We start from the raw sequence: 25,398 nt of genomic DNA on the forward strand, positions 1-25,398 counted from the left end.
TGATTTGAGTCAAAGTGCAATCATGCTGATTAATGTTCTATGCCTTTTAATTGTAATTAGAGCTGGTTTAAAATGGATCTCCTGCATTATGGAGTTACATACAGCACATATGAGTAAAGAGGAGTTAGCTCTGTTGCACAGGAAAAGACATGTGTCTGCATAGCGGCCATCAAGACCTCCGACCTAAACAGTACAATGCGTTTGTCACCTTACATGAGCACTTTCTGCCATTACACTCTGCCATGGTTTACCATGCTTACTGGGGTTTAGGCAGGTGTGGTTCTCAAAAAGTATTGAAAAATCATACTAGATGCCAAACTGTAAAAGAAAAGAATTGTCAAACACAAATCAGACTTTCATGAGCACTGGCTGAAGGTCATTTAACAGGAAATACATTAGATCGCTAAAATATACCACAGAGATGAACCAGCACTTCTACTTCTGTACCAGTCGGCAGGGGAATTAAAAGGTTAGCACAGGTACTATCTGTTGTAGGGTCAGTGAATTGCATTGTCTTGTGTTGATCATTCTCTCCACTACCATTATTTTGGCATCAGCGCTCTCGAACAACCATCTAAGACATCTTCTTTGGTCTAGTTGTACTGTATCAACCACTGCTGATGTCAGTGTTGAGATTTTCTAAAAAGACTTGCACAGTCTTAGAATAAAAACCAGACTAAGAATACTGGCATTACACAGTGGACATGCAAAAAAAGGAACCATCTGCAAGTACAACAAGTTATTAATCCTCTGTAATGACCAAAATTCTTTTTGGTATTGTACAAATTTTTCAAGTATACTAAAAATGCGCCACAAGGGCACATTTGACCTGAAAACTTGGCTGTGTCTCATATTCATTATCTATAATCTCTTCAATTTCCTGGATAACTATCAGTTATTTGGAATTTCAAATTTAAAAAATACTTTTTCCACAAGTTGTTCTCTCAAATTTTAATAGCTTTCATTTTTGTTTTTACTGCCTAAAAGGTATCGTTACTCCTGCTATCCATGTCACATGACAGAACTCCGCCATTGTACTGCAGTGTTACACAGTGATGCTCCTTTTACTTCATAAATCTTTGGCAGAGTACATGTACTGGCTCGCAGAGAGCACCAAACAACAGCCAAGTTTATCTTGGCCTGTATTGAAGTTACTCACAGAATGAACGTTATGTAGCTGATATCACCTGCCACCGGCGAAGTTTGTTGTTTTAATCATTTTATGGGTAAAAATGAGAAACTGCAACCTGAATGTTTTTTTAATGTGCATAGTTTGCTAGCTGCCAATTGTAATTTTTTGACTTCAAGCAGCGATGGTTGAAGGCACAGTTACAGCGTTCAAGATGAAAAGCGTTCTTCTTTGTGCATGCACAATTCTATCAAACACTTCCTGACACTGAGCCTGACCATCTGCTATGGGAGGATGACTGGTGTTGTACCCAATGACTCAAGAAAATGTGAGCAGGTGATTATAGAAGGAGCTGTTGTAAGATGGTGATATTTGGCACTCCATGGCCATCCCTGTAACATCACTACACTCCCAAATAAGGTAAGCAGTGCCACAAAACCAATTTTTTTGACCCAAGACTAATTCTGTACTATATGTCCAGATCAGTTCCAATACTTGTACACACAAAAGTGTTACTCTAACCAAGAAGATGAGTTTGAAGCTATGAGACAATCAAGATGTTGATGCGCTGGTGTACCTTTATCAATCAAGCATCTGCCACACAGGAACTGGGTCAAACTGACACTGGTTTAATGGTCAGGTTGGCATGGTGCTGCATCACTCCCCGTAAACTAACGTAAAAGCCCAGAGGAAGGCTACTTGAGGCTGTCGTGATGGCAAAAAAGGGAGATACAGATGATGAGCAGGCTCATTATTGTAACCACACAGTGGACACCAGCATGTTATTCATCCACGCAAGAGGAAAAGATGAGCATGTAACTGCCAGTCTGACCTAACAGCCAGCTTCAAACACTGCAGCAGGAACTTGTAACTACTTAAAAGTCTAGCTTTTGAAAGTGTGAGGTATTTGTAGAAATAAGGAAATGATTGTGGGTTACTACTTCTAATTGATTTTTAAGATTTCATTTCTCCTTCATGAAATCTTATTCAGAACACGTAGTCATCCTGAGACGCTCCTTGCAGCATTCCCACAAATCTCTACAGACTCATTTGTTCTGAGGTTCAGTGGTTGTAGGCAGCAGCAAAGAAATTAATATTGTTACCCACAATCATCTGAATAGTAATGAATGATTGTAATATACTCTGATTGCTACTTTAGGGATTTTAGAGATTTAAAGAGTACAGTATAATAATATTTGTATGTTTACTCCTTTTCAATGTACCACAAATACCCTGAGTCCTAATGAGTTTTACCATGGACTGTAATTAAGAACAATGCAAAAGAAAGAAAGAAGTGCTCCAGGCATAAAAGGGAAGCAGTGCATGATCCACACCTCTACAAAGGTCACATGCAGCACCGGATCAAATCACACCAATTAATTTTAATGAAGGTTACAATATGCAGTAACAGACAGGAGTGCAGCATGTAAAAATACACATTGTCAGTTAACAGGTCACATTTGGCCATGTCTCTTATTAGCTGTGTGGGAAAACCTGCCCTCAGCTCACTTTGATGATATGAATGTATCTCCAACCAAGACAGAAAGACTCCACAGCAAATAAGTTATTAATGCACGCCCTGTGGGTTTTCTTCAAATGCTGCGCTGGTCTGTATACTGTCAGATTTTCTTATTCGGTCTCACAAATACTGTCACAAAATCACTTTGATGTTACATCTATCAATGACACGTAAAAATATTACTGGAATTATAGGGGTGAATACAAAGTATGCTGTAGTTTTACAGCTAAGTGTTTGATGAACAACTGAATCATGGACATTTTCATGTCACTGATGTAATATTTGTCCCTGAAAACTCACTCTAAAGGCTCAATTGACTCAAAATTATTACATTAGATGAATGCACTAAACATTATTGAATTAATACCTGAAGCTGAAGGCACCCAGTGACCATGTAGAGTAACTTATAATCACATTATGATGCATTGTAATATGATTCGACTGTATTACAGCTATGATAATTATAATACACTATGATTCCTGCAAAAGTGACCAAAAATTCTGAAGTATTATGATGCTTGACCATAACTAGAAATGCTTAATGCTTTAGCAGAAAGTATGTTTATGATGCATCAAGTCATAGACAGTGTCATCAAACATTACATATCAACCAGTGAGACATGGATTGATATTTATGTGAATAAAACATAGCTGCGTTTTCTACTTGGTAATCTTGCCCTATAGAGTTTCTGCATTCAGCTAGTGCACAGTATTGCAAAAACACCCAAAAACTACTGTTTAAAGGTTTCTGGTCAAAGCAAAATGGTAAAAAATACTCCCCAAACTGAAAGAACATGGTGTGTGGGTTTTGATCCTTATTGATCTCTAGCTGCCCGCAATAAACCCGCCGAAACTTTCATCTCTGCCTTAATCTTGAGCTAATCTACAGATTAGAGCCACCGTGCAATAAATTGTGTGTGCCATTCTAATTCTTGGACGAATTTCCTGGCTGGTTTGATTACGGCTTCATTAGGCTGCTTTTACACACAGTTCAAAATCTGAATTCTCATACCTCTGCTTCTGCTTTGTCGGTGGATTTTATCTACATATACTTAATTGTTTGAATGGTTGTCTTGTTTTTGTCTTTCTTGTCATCATTGTCACTGTGCAGTGTGCGATTAACTGGACACGGGCAGATATTTGTGTATTTTATGTGTTTGTTCATGTGCAGACTGTGAGCATTAATGTGTGTGTTTCTCTAGAAATTGGTCCTGTCATGATGTTAGCTGCTGGTCCACCACCACTAATGGTTCATGTCACTCCAGCACTATTTATATCCCTAAGACAACTGTGTCCCTCCCTCCCTCCTGCTGTTATCCCCATAAAGCATGGAGATTTTCAGCATCGAGAGAGAGATGGCGAGGTGGAGGCGGTGGTCGGTAGTGGGGAGGGACGTAGTTTTAGGGGAGATTCTCATAATAGTGCCTTGCTGTCCTCTTTCTTCTGTTGTGCTTTATGGCTGAAGGCTCAAAATAGCGCATCTCCAGAGACTGTCCAATCATGCGTATGCTAGCTTTACGCACACAGGCACACACTCACACACTCACACAATGTAGCCTATTTTTTCATGTGATCATGGGGAAATAGGATTTGCAAGTGAAGTCTTACTGTACAGTGACTCATTCATTATACCCATTTTTACATCAGAGCAGCGGCATCCTCCATTCTGGCTGTATCCCTCCACACACATTGCTTCCGGTTGAATGTGTGAGTAATTTTTTGGTCATCCACAAAGCAGGGGATGAATATAATCCAGTTTAATTATAGCAGAAATAGGAAGCAAACATTTTTCATAGCCAAAAGAGATTACATTACAGTGACCCTCACATTGGAGTATGTTTGAGAATATGAAGGAATATAACACAGAAACACATGTTCCACTGTGTAACAACAGCAAGCAACCAAACAGGCTACAGAGAAATACTCTGCGAAGAAGCTGACAGGAGTTTGTTGCCTATGTGTCTGTGTTATTTGCATATATTTGTGTGCACAGTATAGTGTGTGTGTCTGTGGGTGCCTGAGCCACAGTGGATAAGAATGCATGCCAGAGTGAGTGAGCGAGCGAGTGTACAAACGGTGCAGGATCAGGAAGGAGAGCAGAGAAGGAGACAGAAGAAACAGAGGGAGAGAGAGGGCTTTGTGCAGTGGCAGAGGAGCAGGAGCAAGTCGCGGTTCCCCAGGAAAGGGGAGGCGCGTCCTTCCATTCGCTTATAGGGGATTTAAACTGGCTTCAGATTGGCTTCAGTCTGACAGAGGATTCCCCCGCTTGTGGAGTGCGGCTCTCTCCTCTAATGTAACACTGGACTTTGTTGTGAAGCGAGAGAGGCGCACAGGAAGGAGGGAGAGGGGCACTTGCTCCCACTTCCTTTGTACCCAACCTGCTTGACAGATGGCTCTGGCAGAATGATCTTTGACTCTCACCCAGCGACCAGTCCTCGCTCCACTCACTGAGGTAACGTATGTCAGCTCCTCTCCACTGCTTTTAGCAAAGAAAAAAAAAGCTGCATGCCTATACATTCATTCTGCTGCTCTGTTTGTCTTGAATGTGCTTGAATGAATGTGCAAAATGAAGACAGCAGTTCAATGTGCATGCAGGTATGCCTGAGATACTAGTTTACATTGCAAGGGTGAGATGACAGGAAGTACTGTAGCTCAATCACCACCTCATCAGCACCTAGTGTGAGGAGTTATTTAGCACGGCTTAGTAGGTGGAACTGTTTATCATTTGTGTTCATCAGTGGTGTTTTTTCCCTCTTGTGACAGAGGTGTACTGACCCTCATATGCTGTGTGCACAGTAACCTGAGGTCCAGAGAGAAGGGTGGTCATGCCAAGCTGAAATGTAGCGCCCTGCTGCCAGCATTTTTTCTCCTGAGTCTGCACCCACCTGCACTTTCCTCGACTGGCTGTAGACTTACAAATCATGGTGGCACAAGTTGCAACAGAAGCAGGTGCTGTGTTAGAAATACTAGGCGATGTCCCTGGAGTGGAGTTGTGTGTGATGTGGAGCGTTGCTGGTTGAGCATTTGTGGTGTGACGCTCAGAGACTTTGGGATTTGCGTGGTTCTTGTTGTAGAAAAAGGCAAATAGTGTAGCCCGTCACCTGTCACATTGCAGGAATAACTGCGCTCATACCAGTTACTGTGTCGTAAGGCATTTCTCAAGGAAACGTGAACTCTGAAATGTTTGAATAATTGAGTGAACGGCTATAACATACTTGTATCAGGAGTGGCTAGAAAACATACCAACTTCCCTACATATATGTATGAAGTGCATATAACAAGGGACATTTAGATTTTGTTCTACTTTTGCACTCTTTCATGTAACTCAGGATTAACATCAGATGACTTGTTGGCCATTCGCCAGCCTTTCTTTTAAAACCCATGCTCTCAACACAATGTGCTAGCTTCTCCCAAGCAGCCAACACTGTTGGAAATGTATTGTTTAATTTCCTAAGCAAAATAGATGACAGTCTCTGTAATATCTAGTGATAACCTGAGATTTTTGAATGCGGGGAAGTTTGCATCAGGAACAATAGCTGAGTAACTGAGCTCAGTCTGTGTGTAATAATTCACTCACCTTCTCTCTCGACGGCCCTGTCTCCCTCACAGTCTGTCTCCTTCTCCTGTCCTCTCCCTCCTACTCTCAGCATGAGGTTGATGTTCAGAGGAATCAGAACAGAACATTGATTGTACGTAATAGGGGAGATAAGACAACAATGTGACACTATAAAATGAATAGCACAGGCTAGATTTGCAGCACAAATCAACCATTGAAATATTGCCACCCACGTTGGAGCTTAGTCTCCAACGACTGTACTTGCTTTGGCTACAGAGTGAATTACTGGATTAGAGAAATGGTTTTACTGTTATTACTTACCTTTGATAGATGAACATTATCTTTGTGCATTTGAGGCTGCAAAGTTCTTTATGCACTGATGTAGTCTGATTCTTAAATCCCACTGAACAGATATTCTCATGAAATGTGTCATAAAGATGCAGTGAGGCTTCATCCACTGGTTTGATCTCCATCAGAGTGTCCTCCAGGGGAATGATTACCCATCTGCACACTGCAATATGTGGAGTGTCACCTGAAGTGGAAATGCACTTTTCAAATAAGAACAATAAATGCAAACTTGTTTGTCTCAAGGGATTGAGGACTAGGAAGTAATCAATGAGAATTTCAAACACCACCAAGGTGAATCCTATTATAGCTTGAATGCCCTATGAAAGCGTTGAAATAGCACTGCACAGATGATTTGCCAAAATCCAAATCAAGGACAGATCGCCTGTTGAAAGTTGAGAACTGTAATTAATTACCCAATTACCCAATTACCCATTACACATTACTCCTTCACCAAAACCAGGTGAATATACCAGTGGCTAATGGCATCAAAGAACACAACATGTGAATAAGACAACTTTGGAGTTATGGAGGGTGGCGTTTCTCCTCCTTTAGCAGAGGTTAACTGCTTCCCCCACCTCCAGCTCCTGAACCAAGCTAACCATACCAAACTAATATTAATCCACCTGTCCCCTGGTACATAGTAATCACTGATGTGATGTAATTAACATCAACAAAGACGAGCAAAATTGAACCAACACAGACATGATGGTCAGCATGGACAGCATAAACAGACAGAGGGTGACAAATTGCAACCTAACGTGCCTCCATCATACTGTAGCAGTTTTCACAATGAGAATTTAGTTACTACAAAGTTCTCCTCTGTGGTAAGTTCCCTACCGAGATGATATGTTTCAGTGTTTGTTTCATCTAGCCTTTGTATGTAATTTCCTGTATTTTGACTGAGGTTTAGTATAAATTCAGCTCTGATTTGAATAGAAATATGTCTCATCCTCCAAAGGATTTTTCCTCTTAACAGTGACTCTGAACAGTTTAACAGAAGCCAAATAATACATAGTAAGAGCAAAAACTGCACAGCTAGTTTGCTCATAATCCTTTTCTTCCACATCAGTGATATACACCAGATAATAATGGAGCCGTCTGAGTAATACAGCACTGGGACCCTCAGCAAGCACGTGTACTAGAAATACTACACTTTGAGCTAATTAAATATTTAGCAGACATACCAAGACGGATGTCAGACCCCATTTCAATCACATCCGTTAAACACTGCTCTGAGGGCGATGCTATAGGAAGATAACAGTTTAACTCAGAGTTCGCAGAACATTCTATCCAGAAAGGCAAGTATTTTAATTTTTTATCATGATTTTGCAAACGATTTCCTGAGGGCGGAGGTTTTCAGTTTTAAGCTTGTTATTTTCTCGCCATCATTTTGCACGGCATAGTAAAAATGGACACAGTGCATCAAGAAATCTTCAGTTATTCTTGAACACTATGTAGCTTCCCCTTTGTACAGTAGGTGTCTGTAGGTGCGCAGTTTAAGCAGTGCTACTTTGTCAGTGTCAGTTTAATGTGTTTATTTTTAGCCTTCATTGACCCTGCTCAGGAAGACTGATGCTGGATTTCCTCCCTCTGCATTCCCAGGGTCACCCTCCTGCTCTCTAGCGCCCATGCTGACACTCACACCATTAGCCTCAGATTAAGGATGCTGTGGCTTCCTGTCTCCCAGATGAAATGGCAAAGCAGGTGATTTGTAGTCCCTGCAAGGCCGTAGTTTAACCAACCAGGTCTTTGAGTGTGTCTGAGAGATAAGAAGGAAAACAAGGGTTTGAAGTCATACTTGACAGTCAGAGCGTGACCTTTTTGCTCTGGATGTATTATGGGTCACTCAAATTAGAACCTTGCTGAACCCAATCAGAGATCACCCTGCAATGTACAGTATGTACATAAAGATCTGGTTTGCTTTGTCTTTGTGCGGCAGTTTTCTCTTCTCTATTGACATTTGACAGTTTTTTCTAAATTGAATCCATATTTCCATGGAGACTGACAGGTGCTATTTATTTTCAGCTTATATTTGTCTTTTCCATTTTATTTTGGAAGTCTTACAAAAATCGATCTTCCTCTCGTCCTTTCTAAAGCAATAGTAGAATATCAGCACTGAACACAAGCATAAAATATGCAAAATATGCTTTGTATTGAGTTTGTCTCGTCTGCATGTGTTGCATGACCGGGTTAGATTCTGCGACGTCCTCTTGTCTTCTGCTGGATTTGCCCTTACAGAGCTTATTTGATGTTGAACCACGACAGCTTTTTTTTTTTTTTTTTTTTTAATTCTTGCCACAAAATGATTGCAATCTCTTTTGGCCCACTCTCCTCACCATCTTGTTGTGATGAGCAGCTGCATTATCGTTATCTTGACAGCATCTGCCATCTGGAGAGCATACATTTCCTCCTCATGTCACACTTTGCTGTGTGAATGTTTGTGTGAAGTTGAAGTGCAGTGGTACTGTTGGTTTAGACTTTGTGGTTGCATACTATAAGTGCTTAGCTCTAAAGCCGTTTCCCTCCAGTACCATAGAGTTCACATAATGAAATCCAACACTTAAGTGGCCTGTGTGAAACTGTGTCCCTCTGTAATCCCTCCGCTAATAAATATTCTTTATCAGCATTCCTTGACTGACTAATCACCCACTCACTCAAAACTTAATAAAAATCAAATGCTTGGAGGGTTAGCATTGTTGGCATGTCTGACTGGTATTAACAGGTGTTACCATAAATCAGATTGACTTAAGTTGTGGGAGACATGCTGTGTTTTATTAAGTCCACTATTTAATTAGTACCACACAATGGGTAATAATTTACCGCCTTACTTCAATGCTAATTTAAGATTCACTGTGTCTGTTTTAGGGTTCATCTGGAATGGCATGTTAGCATGTTCATAGTTCATTGAATATGGTGTTAATTAAAGTACAATTGAATATCATGATGTTCTTAAATAATTCAGGTCTCGCTGTAAGTGCTTTACTGTTTGATGACTAGTTTTAAGGTCATTTTCATATCACACCACATTAAAAGTCACAAAGGCTTGCATTTGTCTTTCTTCTCGGTTTTGAGGCATCTGATGCAGACCCGTGTCTTTTGGTGGTAGTAGTTTTCCTGACATCAGCACAATGAAGCTGAATTAGTACAGTGGATTACATCTTAATCTCTCGAGATAGTGAGTGAAGTTCGAAGATTCCAGGCTGAAGGAAGAAAATTATATTTCACATGTGAGGTCAGGTGTGATTGAAAAACTCTCTTTATACCCTACATTAAACAAAACTGCTCCATGCTTTACAGCAGTAAAAACGAGAAGAAAAGTATTTTGCCAAAGTGTTTGGATGGAATGCCAATAATAGAGTGATGTGGCGAGGGGGAAAATACATCTTGAATTGCTTATGAAGAACGGAACCTTGTGTGACCTAGACCAATCAGAAAACGGCTTATGTCAAGGGAAATTGTATTTGCCCATCCTGTCAACATCCCTACTGGGAGTTGATTTTGTGTGGTTAACAGTGTAATGGATAATATAAAACACATTAGTTCAGTTCTGCTGCTCTGTGCTCTTTTTCATCTAGTTGAACAGAAATTATAACATCCAATGATCGTTTCGCTAATGCAAGGAAACCGCTTAGTGTACCTCTGGGAAATTAACAAGCAGCTAGCAAGCAAAACTAACTTCCTGCATGTCACACAAGAGAGCAGATGAGACAAAAACAAAAAAACAGAGTGGGCACAGCACATACTATAATTAGCATGTGTCATGATGATGCTTGTGTGAGACAAGAAAGATTTTTATGACCACACTTAAAGCACGCAGCGGTTGTCTCCAGGAGCTGTAGCCCATTTAACAACAGTAATTTGCAAGTACAATGTACATTCAGATTGCAGATGGTGCCACCTTTGTGTGTGTGTGTGTGTGTGTGTGTGTGTGTGTGTGTGTGTGTGTGTGTGTGTGTGTGTGTGTGTGTGTGTGTGTGTGTGTGTTGGACATGTACCATAATACAAAATTAAATCCTCCACTTTGCAGATAACATTTGGAGACTTGGCACATTCCCTCACAATAGGGTAGAGGAGCGCCACAGTATAAACACAGCGTGTCAGCGGTGGAGCACACACGTGGCATGCAGAATTTAGATGCCTGGACAGATTAGGAGGATCTCTCCTCTAGAGCACAGCATAATTAATGGTTGGGTGTGACACAACATCTGTTTGAAGTGGCAAATTTCTGTGCAAGGTAATGAAAAGATGGTTCAGAGGGGAGAAGGAGTTTGAGGAGGATGAGGCAGGAGAGGTGAGGAGGCAGGACGGAAAGACTGTCCAACAACTGTTAATCTGACTTTTCATCTTCATCATCAGGTCAAAATGGCTGTGGGCCGCGTACCGGCAAAACAAATGACATTCCCATCAGCCTCAGCTGTACTTTGTGTTTAGTGCTAATTAGCAAATTTTAGCATGTCAACATGCTAAACTTAAGATGGTGAACATTGTAAACACTTGCTAAGCACCAGCATAGGCATGGACTAGATGGGTTATATGTAAAGTATTTTGAATTACTCAAAAGTATGGAAAGGCAGTTTTCAGCCGGTGTGCACCTGTGTGCAATACATTCTCTCAACAAACACAGCATTCTCTATTTTTAGCCCACTCCTCTCACAGGAGCTTCTCTTCTCGTTGTACATTCAGACAGGACTCCTCAACAACATGGAGTGTCTGACATTATTTTTTTTGCAGGCGGACCTTAGATGCTAGCATTTTTGTGTCACTGACATGTCACATAGTCAGCCTTGTTCTTCAAAACCTGAACAAAGCTGCTTTATAGGGAAATTAAGTTTCCAGCCAAGCAGCTTTGTTTTAAATAGTCTTAAATAGTGTGAGCTTCAGATGCACCATCACCGCGGGAGGTGCAGCTGCCTAGACTCCCTCTGCAGGCCTTGCTGTCTGCAGTGCTCGCCTTCTCAGCACTGATACCAAGCCCCTCAGGAACACCACTGCCAACCTCTCCTATTACTGCCAGAAACATTATTTTTCTCTTTGTCCTGTTTGCCTGACTTGTCTCCTGCTTTCTTCTTTTTGATTGATGTTGTGAGAAAAGTCTGTTATTTTCTTCTCTGTCATGGTTGTTAACTGTAGTTATGTCTTGCTGCTTCTCTGCTCTGGGTTCTTGTGTTATTGTTGATTGTTTTGGCTCATCATATCAATAATTGTATTAAGCCTTTATTTTGAAAAGTTTAAGATATGCTAGTTTTGTTGTTGGGGCTGTGTGTATGGGTAAAGCCAATTAATCAGAACAGTGGTTATCAATTCATCTAAATAGCTCTGCTGTTCCACTTAACCACCCGTTACCTACCCAAGACCCATTTTTGAATCTAATAACATATTGCAGTAAATAATGCTACATTCTGTGTAGTATTTATCAGTTCTTACTGTACCAGAATTTTTAACTACATCAGTTTTCCAAAGCATGTCATGAATTGCATTCATTATAAATGGGAAACTATTTGTTTCATCCCAAACAGCAAGAGCTAATGATATCACTATGCAAATCTCCACTTGCATGGATCAATTTATGAAGAGAGACACAAAAGTAGAGCCGAATGCAATAAAGAAAAATAGCACCGGGATGCAGTCAAGTCCTATGCAGGTGAGAGATGTGTGAAGAGGGCGGTGGGAGGATGTTTGAGAGCGGAAAAGAAACACAGACGGTCAAAGGGGACTTTTACAGAGCTCGGAGGACAATCCTGCCCACCAGTTAACCTGCAAGACAGTCAAAACTGCAAGCAGGCCTCGGACACCAAGACAGCCGAAGCAAGCCCAAGGCCGTCAAACATACCAGTAATTTAATGAAATGGGTCCCAGCATGGCATCGTCTGTTCTTCTGCTAAAGTTGCTTTGACTTGTGCAGCAACTGTTTCTACACACACACACTTACTTGTTCTCTCAACACCAGACATGTTGGCAGAGTTGGCATCATCAGTTGTCTTAACATGACACTGAAGTGTTGTTCTGTGGTTATTTTAGTCTGTGGTTGTACCTGATCACTGACGACCCAGCAGCAGTGCTCTTATGCTGCGCCACCAGTCTACGCTGGTTGATTAGTTTGGAATAGAAAAATGGATTTTTGCACATTAATATATTGGCAGTAACAAAAACGATGCCGTATAGCATGTGAGCTCATAGACTGCATTGTTGTTATGTTTTTAGCATTCTGTGAGTGTGTTGTGACAGAGCTGTCACCTTACATTTTGGTTACAGTTCAGTGGTGTGATGTTTGATGCCCGTCTGCTTGCAAAGGGAGGTGGGATTATTGTCGGCATGCAAGCGACACAAAACCACAAATACTGAGCAGATCAAAAGTGAAGAGAGGCAAAGAAGTGTGCAAAGGTCTTTTTTTATACTTTTCAGTATTACACAGTGTGTCACGAATTGCGTGTAACCTGTTCATTTTCATCGTGTAAATATCCTACTTCAAAAGAAAAATACAATCACAGTCAAAATATGACATGTTGTCAGCATTCATTTTGCTTTGACATGGTTCCATTTGCCTTCTGGATGGATCCCCACACAGTGTGTTCAAAAGTAGTTTGTAAAAGCATATGCGTTACCCTCCGAGATCAAAGCAAAGCTGTCGTTTCATTTTCATTCTGTCTTGAGGGACATTCATTGCTCTCACTGATGTGCGTGGACAGATTAAGTTCCTACAGCAGAATGTTAATATAAGTTCCACAGTAGGAGAAGCCTCATCTGTGGGAACTGCCAGATTAATTGAGTAGATGGATTTCCCCATTTCTTTCTCACTGGGAAGAGCGAAATGAGTCTGTCTGGTGATCGAGGGGTAAGGCCTCTGTTAGTAATTAAAACTGTGACCTCTTTAAAAGCTGATTCTGCAGACAGTCGTCGCAGACACTGAAATCAAGCTATGTGTAGCTGTTCATTCAAAATCATATGCAGTCATTTATTATTCTTCTTTCTGCATAGCCTTTAGAAGGATGGCACAAAGAGACTTGATGTTTTTCTCTCGTCTTTTATGTAATGCATATTTCTGGAGGCTTTGTTTTTTATCATACTGTAGTATTTTACGCTGCAAGAGTTGGACACTGTAATATTTTTTGCTGATATGAAAACTTTTCTCTATTGTAATCCATATAACTGCAGTTTCAACCAGGAGAGATGAGTGAATGAGGTGAAGATAACTGTTTATTATGACAGATGATATGCGATATTCAAAGTCTGTCGCACCGAGCAGCAGCAAAGTAGCTGTAAATCAAAAGTAAATAAAAAAGATGACTCTGTTGAGGCTGATGAGGATGATGAAGCTGAAGAATCTGCAAAAACTGGGCGGTGATGGGGAGCAAAACAGCAGCATGAAAGAAATGAGGCAGAGAGGGAATCGTGTTTAAAAGGACAGCAGCGAGATAACGGTGAAGGTGTGTGGTGGTGCCACTGGACAGGTGTGACCAGCTGATGAGAACAGCTGATATCTCAATTGACAGCCAGAGACAATGACAGAAAAGCAGTTGTGAGTGAGCATGTGTTAGAGGAGTGAATGCAGGATGAGTATGAGAAATAAGCTACAGGCCTAAACATGCAGAAGAACAGTCTTCCTGACTGAACCTTGGCTAGAGCGTCATTATTCCACGTCTAACTGCCGCTTTGGCTCGTCGTGAATGAGCAAACAATAATCTTTTAACGACTACCTTCAAGGAGCGAGTGTTTGTGTTTGAAACACCGGCTTTATAGAGCGTCACTTTCACATTAAGAATAACAAACTGTGAGTCGTGTTCAACAGTGGCGGTCACGCCATGATAGCAGATTTATGTGGACAGAAGCGATGCTAAATGGCGCTGATCGTAAGTGGAGCTGAATAATTTCTTTGTCTTGTCAATTAATTAATCATGTGGACACTGTACTGACACCGGCTCCCCTCCATCTGTCGAGCTGTCATTGACCGTCACAGGCTGTGCTTCTGGCTTTTTTTGTGTTTTTTTCTCAAGGTGATACAGTGGCCTGAAATTTGGGCAATTTGTTACTCTGATGTTTTGACTTGTAGCGTGAATAACTGTCCATTTGATTTCCTTGTGGAAGGGTTTGCAGTCACCTCACGCACACTCACAAATCACCACTCTTCTTCTCAGGTCTCACAGTATCTCGGCCTGTTCTGATAAATTGCAACAGCACTTAGATATAGTGATGATGCATTTGAGTCATATGGAAGGGAAGGTAATAATGGGAGAGAAACCCATGTTTAAGGCTTGAATGCAGCTTGGATGTTAGTGAAAATTGTATTTATGGGTGGGAAATGGTCATTCTGAACTGATGTGAAAGTGGCATGAGACCACATCTGAAGGGCGCACAGCATTTCATCCTCCACGGAAGCTTCATGGTGAGTTACCATTCCCCACATAGCTTGTGTTATAGTGTTAGAAGAGTGTTTATTTGTTGCTGTCACAGAATTTTGGTTTGTTTGACGTCAGGTAGCAGCAAGCTACAGTAATACATCACTAGTTAGTTAAAACCGTCCCAATGGCTCACCCGTATGTTTAGTATACATTGTTAGAAAGCTAAGATTCTTATTAATCGATTGATGCAAACCACTTCACTATACAGTCACAACAGGAGACACAAAATTTTAAAATTGACGCAGCTTTGAAGAAACTCAGCGACTTGGAAATTTGCTTGGCCCCTCTGTGTAAAATATGGTCCCTTTATGGCTTCTGAATTAGAAAAATCTTAGATCCGGCCCTGGTCTCAGTGGACAGTCAGACAGTAATTGTGACAAATCATGAATGAGATTTGGCTTACAGAAATGAGCTATCTCCTTCAGCGAGACGACTTGATTTCCCAGCTTCCTGGAGACCGGGACTGTGACACTTGTTGCCTCGTATTCAAATGTTTTTTTTATGCAGGATCCCAAGGTACTCCATCTGTGCACTGCTGTTATCGAAAGGTAATGCAAAGTCTGCAGAATATTGACTTCCGGTGTGCTTTTGCCTCATAAATCAATACCTCTTTGTAGCCTGTATGTGGTGAGTGTCGTCAGAGAGGTTGTGTAAATGAACACATTACAGTGATATTTTAGAAGAACGGGACTGCGTATTGATCCAGGCAAAATTAAGCAAATAGGAATGTCCAATCCATTTCTATCCAATACTCTAAGAGAAAGTAAAACATTTCTCCATAAACTACTAATGAGCCATTGATGCCGCGGTCCTCAGAGAGGCGCTGGATATGTTCAACATTTTCTTCAGCTACAGCTGGAAAGGTGCCTGTTTTTTCAGGACTAATTAACTACTTGTAGCGTTTTCCAGATGGCCGTTCGCTCCCGATGGCTGCTGCTTAATCATGTCACTGCTTTTTTTTTTTGATGTTGTTTTTCACGCTGAAATTTTCTCATTAAGTGTGGAACAAAATGCAAAAAAATATATGATTTTAGCTTCTGAAATGGTAACGTGCTCAGCTTCTACACATAACTGGACAATGGTAAATCTTCTTCCTAGCGACACAGTTAAAGGCCCACACTTGAGGATGAAAGTAAAGGATATGGATAATTCCATACTTTTACATTAGAGGCGAGAGAAAGTATACGTGATCACCCTTCAGACTGGCAGTTTCCTTGAACCTTCCTTCAAACAGAGGGTGCCTGTTTGAAGAAGTTCAGGCTGAGTTGTCGATGACTCCAGGCTTTAATCTTACTCAATCAAAGAAGGTAATATTAATTTCAAGTTAAAAGTAATGGAGTGTAGATGTTTTCATTTTATCCGCGGGCGCGCTATGAGGACTTTTTGCCGAATGGTGGCTCAAAAGCTGAGCTTTAAAGGCTCACATTAAAATTCAATCAAGGACAAATCATCACAGGATCAGTTTTTCCATAGACTAGAAGACCTTAAAGAGCTGGAAAAAAAAATTAAATAAAGAAAGCTTGGACAGCCACTATCCAGAACAACTGAGCAAACTCCATCTGCTGAGCAAGATCATGGGGCACATTGAAAAGCTACAAAATATATCAACGTATCATCCTCTATATCAATATCATAATCTATAGGCTGGAGCGATCTGTATCTGTACATCATCCTCACCTGTGACCTACATGACCTGTAGGTGCATGTCAACAGCTTCTAACAGCTAAATATGTCTCTAGAGAGACGCTGTCTGTAAAAACATTATTATTACAAAGTGTTCTGAGAAGCTAATATTAATTTCCCGTACCAAACCACCATCAGTCATGTAGATTAAGCCAAAGGGGCTGTAAGTGACCATCACTGAGATGTCCCCAATGTTTTGTCAGTCATTTACGATCATTTTAATAAGCTAACAGTGACTGTAAAAGGAGTGCTCAGTGTTTACTGTAAAAAAAACATCCTTCCTCATTTCAGGAAGCAAAAGCTCTGGAGAGAAGATGTACTTGGAAACACATGAGGCTCATTATCTCTGCTGAAGTGGCACCCCTGGGCGCCATACTGCACAGACACTCAGCCTCAAGGCCCAACAGTTAAAAAAGAAAAAAATCATCTCTGATAACAGAAATAGCCCTGTCCTCTGTCTCCCAGCTGACTTTAATTACCCCGTGTCTCTTTATAGCCCCACATCTCAAACACTGTCAGGTTGATGGTCAGTTAGGTCTCTCTGTGATTCTTTTCCATCCGTGATGGCTGAGGCTGATAGATGTCTTCGAGTGAATGTGTCCAATGCTTCAAATCTATGGTGGAACTGCTATTGAAGGTGCCAGCCCGTGTCAGCCTGCACCTTTCCTGGCTTCAGAGGGATGGGAGAAGATGCTAAAAATGGCACAAATCCGATAACAAATCAGTGTCTTGTTTTTTGTGATGCTGTATGTTCTGTTTCTAATAATTGTGTTCAGTCATTTCTGATGAGAATCTGCTGATATAACAACACATCCCTGAATCAGGATAGGTTTAAGTAACTGTAAATCTTACTGCATTAAGCGCAAAATATTCATCCACACAGCCACAGAGACATATTGAGCTGTTTCACATGTCTCCAGGAGTGTGATTTTTCACTCCTGAGACTTCATCACGGCTTCATCGAAGAATATTTTTCAGAATGGAAAGAACAGATTGTCCCTGTCTGCAGACTCAGCTGCACGCTGTTCGTAACTCAGTTGCAAAAAGCATCGTTAAACATATTCACTCGCTGAAGAGGACTGGGGGATCATTGCCAAAAGCTTTTCAAAACAGACTGAAGAGCTGAAATCCTCAAGAAGTCAGTGACCCAACAGAATACTGTGGATTTAAAGCCCCCTTTATGCTAACGTCTCCCGCTATCGGGCCTGTCACCGTGCAGTGGTGGTGTGTTGTGACATTTCATCTGGGAACAAAAGTGAATATAAAAACAAGCAAACATGGCATAATTTACTTTGTTACACAGTGACTCACAGCTGGTTCATCCATAACAATGGCAGGTCATAACGTCCAAATGTCATTTTGCCGTAATCTCTGGGATTTATGATCTGCTTCACTGCATAGGGCAATGAGAGTATAGAGAGCGATGAGGATCAATCTTTTTTCATGCAATAGCAAGCTCATCTCGTCAGCCATATTTCCAACGCTTGTGTCACCACAGCAGAATGTGACGAATTCGAGTTTGTCCTTGCTTTGTTTGTATACTCAGCTGACTTTGCCTGAGAGCCTCCGTAGTGAAACAATGAGCACATGTTTTGTGTTGTCACTGCATGTACTAGTTTTTTGTAAGGTTGTTTTTTTTTTTTTATTTCTGCTGTATTTTATTTAGATAGTGAGAGCTGGAGATAGGCAGGAAAGGCAGGGCAGAGAGACAGACAGAGAGGTGATGGCATGCAGCAATGGCTGCCAGTACAGTCTGCAGTAAGGACTGAAACATATAGCTTCTCCATGTAATTATCTACCTCAAAGGTTCAATACTGTGTTTCTTAATGTCTTTATCCTTATTGCAAAAAGCAGTCTCCCTTACTCTTGTGACATTTTCTTCCAAAACAAAACATCATCTAAGTAATACAGTAATACAAATACAAATACAGCAGGAAGACAAATCTTCATGTCATTGCAGTGGGTACGGCTGAATTTTCCATTTTGCTCGGAGCTGTGTTAATTATTCCCGTCTGGCCCCATGCAGCCAAGTGGCAAGGTGACTTCAAATATGTTATTTTGTGTAATAAATCAGTAGCAAGTGTTGTCAGAGTTATTTCCTCCAGTCTGCTGTGGAGCAGCACTGGAATACCAACTGTAAATGAACTTGAAAACCCAACAAAAGTTAGCAAATGACCTCATTGCTTCTTACCTCATGACAGAACATGAACATATACAACACACCCAGATAAATTTAAACAACAATGTGAATTATTGTTTATGGAAACTTCTTAAGTATTTTACCATCAGGGCCCCTGCTGTCTCTACTGAGTAGACATGTGGACATTCAGTGCTTGATTTTACCAACTCTCCTTTCTCTCTCCCACCAACTTTACAGCTCATACACATACTGTCTTTAGTCTTTAAGCAGGAAATCCCCAAACTATGAACACATTTCCATAAAGCTTGGCACATAGGCTTATGCCAAGAAAAAAATTAACTCACTGATATGAGTCTGGTACATGCCACAACATGATTTGCATGTTGTAGTATAACTTACGACACTAGCAAAGAGAGACTCTTGATTCCTTCAGCAATGCTCAAAGGGCTGGGACAGTATGGAAACGATCGTAACATCTGATGGTAACCAGTTGGACCTGCAACATCAACAATCTTATTCCCCCCTCTGCAAGTCTCTGCCACCAGTAAAGCACACAAGCAGTACAATATAATACACTAGTTGAATCAACAGCTCTCTGAAACAAAGAGAAAGACAGAGAGAGAAGCTGTAGTTGAACTGTAGGTGCTAAAGTTCAATAGCTGAGATTTGACTTTCCTTCTCATTACAAATGAGACAAAATTTGAGTAACTTGACACACAATAATGATAAACTTCTTTCCAGCCCACTCACATCAAGGCTCTTAAGATTCAGCAGATAAAGAGACTTTGTAATTTTATCCTGATAGACTGTGAGTGAAAAGGCATTAACCTTATGAGCCTATAATCCATGTACGGAAGGAGCTGCTCATGATTATCTCACTGTAACATCAAATTAGTGATAATTATGCACATTTGGCTGTCATTTACTTGTGTGTGCTTTGACACGTTGGAGGATGAAATCCAGCTTGTTCATGGAGTAAAAATCATCCATCCATCCATTTTCTATACTGCCTATCCCGGGGTGGGTTGCGGGGGGGCTGGAGCCTATCCCAGCTGTCAACGGACGAGAGGACGAGAGGACTGGCGACCCTGGACCGGTCGCCAGTCGATCAAAGTACTTAAAAACAACATTATTCCTCCATTAAGGCATGTTGAAAATAAACCCCACTAAAACTTTTACTGCAGTTGTCTCCAGTAAAAAGTCCATACCAGTGAACAAACTTTACTAATCTGAAGGTGAGACAGTTAAATATAGCAGTCAATGAGCATCATCTGCCCATTGTTACTGTGGAAACCAAGCACAATTGTCTCAACCCCACGCCTGTTCTGTATATTTCTCACCTCATAGCTTGTATACAAACTGTATGTGAAGAGTGTTTTCATGAATCGGTGCAGGGAGGAGGAGGAGGAGGAGGAGGAGGAGAAAATAACAACCTCTCTCTCTCTCTCTCTCCATTCTTCTGGAGCTGCCAGATAGGTGGCTGAAGATGAATGTGATGATGGAGCATACTGCAATTACTTTACCAGGAGTGGTTCAAAGCCTGCACATTCTCCTTCATCTGCCACTGTTTGTATCTCTCATTCTCCATCTCCATCTCATAGCTTTCTTCCACCACTGATTTTTTCCATTTTTCTCCCTTTTTTCCCCATTTTCCTACTTTATATTCTATATCTCCAGCGCTCATGGACTCATAAGAGCATTGAGCTGCACGGTGCGGCATGCTGTGCAGTATAGGTATATGTAGCAATTTAGTGTACATGTAAATAGCCTGGCATGTTTGCTGTATCGCTCACCAGTGTTTCCAGTGCTGTCAGACAGCTTGAAGCTGCAGTGTCTCAGGTAATGTGTCAGTAATTGGGTGAGCCTGACAGCACTAAAACTACCTTAGACGTCACATTGGGGACCTTTTCTTTAAACAGAAATGGTGACATTTTGCATACTGGGTGGCAGCATGGTCTAGCAGAGAGATATTATAAAAAATAGCATCATTAGCATCATTTATAACAGCTTGATGACTTGTAGCCACACTTAGTAATGCTAATAAGTCCACAACATGATATGCTTAATTGCTGAATATGTTAATGGTGACACTGAAATGAAAATTCAATTGAGTCAATGTGAATTCATTGCGATCTGATAGCACAGACTATTATTTATAAGAATGGCAAAGTATGCTAAAGTCTGGTACTCTCACTATTAAACCTTACAATTCATACACAAACAGTCCGAGCAAAGTCAGTTCCTAATGCCAAGCAGTCACTAAAACAGTGACATCGTAACAGCTGTATCAGCACCATGGACAACACTATGTAACACTACATTGTGTGCATGGGACATTATATTCTATGCTCACATACCTTTCATTCGATGTTGGTAAACATCCCAGTATTTTTAAGAATCTAAAAGGTGGATGACACAACAGGAAAAGAACACAAAAAATGAAACAACTGATGTGATTGTGGTCTCCTTACCACATCACCTGATAAAGCTGCAGCCAGTGTAACGCTCTTTCCACTTTGTTTTGCATTTCTTGGTCAAGACCTTCTCAAAAGCACATCAGATGAGGTCTCAGGGGGTGAGACATGCTTCTTTAGTGCTCAGTGAACACATTTTTACAGCCCTTTACTGTAAACATTAAATCCCATGATGCATGAACCCTAAATTGTCTACAAGGGCAACATTATGCACTAGTGCCTTTCGCAGAGCGCTCAAGCCAGGGTCCGTTTTGGTACCATGCACTGGCAAAAGTGTGTTTCCCACCTGAGGTCATCTGGAATTACACTGCTTAATTCTGCTGCTAACAGATGCACAGCTGCCGTCTGGTTATGGGGTAGCTACTGGTGATGAAATGTGACAGAGGGCACGGCGGTGGCTGCACTTGTCTCTGCTGGGGTTCTCACTTGTGATAGAGCTATTGAATGTAAATGCCATGGACACTACTTTTTTTATATGAATACAAGGACTCATCCAGTGGATTCATTTCATCCTCAGAATTAAGGTACTTGAATAAAGAGGCAGAGGAGAAATAAAGCGCACTATATAGTAAACATCCATCCATCCATCCATCCATTATCTATACCGCCTATCCCTTTCGGGGTTGCGGGATATAGTAAACAGGGGGTGATTTTGGAAACCGCTCTCATTTTGTCCACCTTATCTATATGCAAAGACACTGCAGCTGCTCTGTGCATGTGGGCTAATGGATAGCTGATACGGGATTTTATGAGTTCATAAGCTGCCCAGTCGGCAGTAATGTGGCATCTATGAACGACAGAGTCGTTATAGGGTGCATGCCATGAATTAGTCTCAGTGGCTGCACATTACAACAGCACCTACAGTGATTTCCTATTCATCAGAGCACTGACTTGTTGTAACAGAAGCCTCTCACAGTACAACTGGAGTCTTATCAAACAGGAGCTATTTTAGGCTGAGTACCCAACTTGTACCCAACAAGCACACACTTAGAGTCTGGCACACAAACGTGGAATATCTGTAGGTGATTTGGGAGAAGCAGGGAAGTTTTAAATCCAAAGATAAGAAATCACTATTAAATTAATTGTTTCTCTGAAGCTTTGACTGCCCTCTTATCAGTCACTTGAAATCTTGGGCTGTAACCCATCTTTTCCCATATGATTCATAATTAACCAAATATAGTATTTGATGCCTTTGGTGTAAATATCAAACGTATCTTAATCGCGTTATCCTCAAGGGTCAGACCCAACAATTATATAGCCATAATACAAGTGTGAAAATCCTTTAGCTGTCCCAGTGAAACAGTCTATATTTAGCATCTGGATGTGTGCTTCATGCGTGTTTGCCTCTAAACATAGAATAGACAGCTTGATCTTAAGAATATGTTGCGTATGTTGTTTATCAAATGTCATCTACTGTATATGAATATGAAGTCTTCCCTTGTGTGTTTTGGAGTCTGAGGAGACAGTTATGCACCACAGTTGTTTGATGCATGAATCTTTGAAGTTACAGCGATAGAAGATGGAGAGGGACAAAATATGGTTCATGAATTAAAAAAATGCCTTGAACCCTGTTTGTAGCCTGAGAGCAGACTAATGGAAGTCGATCAGAACCCATGTTTTTGATGAGATATGGGAGTTTAAGCTATCTTAAGCGGATGGACTGCATAATATATTGAATTCATCTGCATGATAAAACAGCGCCAAAATGGAAATCCCAGGTCATTTGTGCTTTGCTTTAAATTTCTGTTCCCCAAATGCACCTGTAAGATCAAAATGTATCTCAAAAGTGAACTGACAGTCTTGAGCTGTGGAAGCTTCAGTCAGCATTCCCAGAAGCCCCGTCTCTCTCGTAAGAAGTCTTTTTGTGACAGTGAATGATGTTGATTGTGATCGGATAATAACTGCAGATCTGTCTCTGTCTCATCTGTCTGCCTTTTCTCTCTCTTTCTTTCTTTCTTTCTTTCTTTCTTTCTTTCTGTCACTTTCCCATCAATAGAGTCATTGTTCAAGTCATCCGTAGAATCCAAGAACCGAGTTGCTTCTGCCATACAGCAGCGTTTTGCATGCTCCGCGCACAAGGCCCCAGAAAAAGCCACACTCAGAGGAGGAGGGCTGGAAATACACAAACACGCATCTTTATCACACACTGACAGACAGACAGCCCACACTGATTGTCTGTAACCTTTAACCCTTTGTTCCCAAAGAGGCGGAAAAGTTCAGGCTTCGTGATCTGTGACATAAGTCACTGCAATCTTGTAATCTTCTCTCCTCCCGCCATCTTTTACAGGTTACAGAAATCCTGCAAGACATGCCATCACTGTCTCTTGATGTCCACATAAGATTAAATGAGGTTGTTAATTCTTCACATTACTGTGGCAGCAGAAACAAAATGTGAAAACAAACATGGTCTATATCATATTTTAGAAAGTCTGGCAGTTTGAAGGTGCAAATCTGAGTGAGTGCACCCTGCTGGTGTGTTTCTCTGCCGTTGTCCGCAGCCACGATGTGCAGACACTGCAGCATACACTACAGTACAGGACAGTATGTGACTATGCTATGTCTTACTTTCAGTATTACTGCTACCTGGTTAATGACTGTTTGCTGTGCTTTCAGTTTCTGTGTACTGCACTTGATAAAATAGTTTATATAGTCATCATATAAGGCTGAATATAGCTCTGAATCACAGGAATCCAAGCATTTGTTTGCCAAATAAATAAATTAAATTAAGTGAGTTCAAGATTAGTAAATTCTCACCACAGTGCGAGTGCATAATAATTTCATTCTGCACGTCAAACTCACAGTACCTTTATTTCTAATCAACCTCGACTACACATTAGAACACACACTGGAGAAGTGTAAAATATACTGTACTACAGTATGTTGTAGTACTTTACTGTACGTGCTTTCCATCCGCTATAGAGATCATTATCTTTCTTGGTGCAACACCTAAAACAGTGCCTATAAAAAAAAGTATTCACACCTCCTGGAAGTTTTATCGTTTTACAACATCATCTTGTTCCTTTGTCTTCACGGTGGAGGATTCGCAACAATACAGATTAAAAACAGCAGTGTGTAAATCACGGCGTGTTACAGGCAGGTGGCTCTCTGCAGCGCTCGCGCCACTAACAGGTTAAAAGAAGGGAGGTCATTTGTGGCGTCTGGGCAGACACTGATAGGTCACAGCTCGGTGGTCTGCTCTCTGCGCCTCTCATCCGTGAAGTAACGGGCTGCAGGTCCCCGCCTCCGAGATGCACTGATTTGAGTTTGGTAAACAAAGCACCCACCTCGCCGGATTTGTTTCAACCTGTCAACATGGATGAGCGCCGGCCATGAAGCCCTGCTGTGGGTTTGGCGCTGTGTGACTGTGGCGGACGGAGAAGTTTGTGGAAGTTGGCGAGGTCGAATCGAAGGTAAATACGCAGCACAGACAGCGACGGAACATGTCAGAGTTTTGCCGGGGTTTCCTGGGGTTTGCTGGACCTGACACTTGTTGCTCTGTCTCTGGATGTTTTGCGCTGCAGAACCCGGAACGACGACAGTTTAGTCGGTAGCGTGCGCAGTCATTCTCAGCGCGCGACATAGATTCACAATTTACACGTCGTCATCGCTGAAACGCACAGGCTAAACAGTTGATTGATGGGTAAACAGTGTGTTTCCCGAATGTAAATACATGCCCCGTAATCCGGAATGCATTCTAATTCCCTGCAGTGTCAGTGCACTTGCTGTGTCTCTCCAGTTCCTGTCTGAGACAGGTGCTGCTGTGCGTGCATCACCAAACTTTATTCAGCCTTTCAGTAAATGTCTCTATCGAAAAGCGACTGTTCGCCATCTGCGTGCTCTGTCTGTTCGTGCTGGAGCAGAGGGTCCTCGTGCCTTTCCACTGAGGCTGTCTTAAAGGACATGTGGCTTCAGTCGCAGGGTGGGGGTTCGATCCCCGGCCCCTGCTGTCTGTCCATGGCTCCTGTAAGACCACATTTTACCATCTGATTGTTGTCATGTCTCCATCGTTGTAGGCAGGTTGATAGAACTAACTTCACTATTTTTGTGGGTATTTCTGCTTTTTATTTATACAGTTTTATAAGTAAAATGTACTCTACACTGCACTAAACGTGCACCATCGTGGAGTGTTTTTTCATATTTCACTGATGATCGT

At 41.3% G+C, this 25,398-nt stretch overlaps 1 protein-coding gene across 2 annotated transcripts in view; it reads left to right on the top strand.

Moving 5' to 3' along the window:
* Positions 1 to 24,497: 24,497 nt before the first annotated feature.
* gramd1bb (GRAM domain containing 1Bb) overlaps positions 24,498 to 25,398 on the top strand; it is an 81,793-nt gene continuing 80,892 nt past the window's right edge. Inside the window, exon 1 of one of the 2 annotated variants that reach the window (XM_070969783.1) lies at positions 24,498 to 24,655. The gene's annotated coding sequence lies outside the window, so the exon portion shown is untranslated. The remainder of the gene's footprint in view (positions 24,656 to 25,398) is intronic. The other variant, XM_070969784.1, reaches the window with a different exon arrangement.

The sequence above is a fragment of the Chaetodon trifascialis genome, chromosome 9, assembly GCF_039877785.1.
Source record: "Chaetodon trifascialis isolate fChaTrf1 chromosome 9, fChaTrf1.hap1, whole genome shotgun sequence".
Taxonomy (NCBI): Eukaryota; Metazoa; Chordata; class Actinopteri; order Chaetodontiformes; family Chaetodontidae; genus Chaetodon; species Chaetodon trifascialis.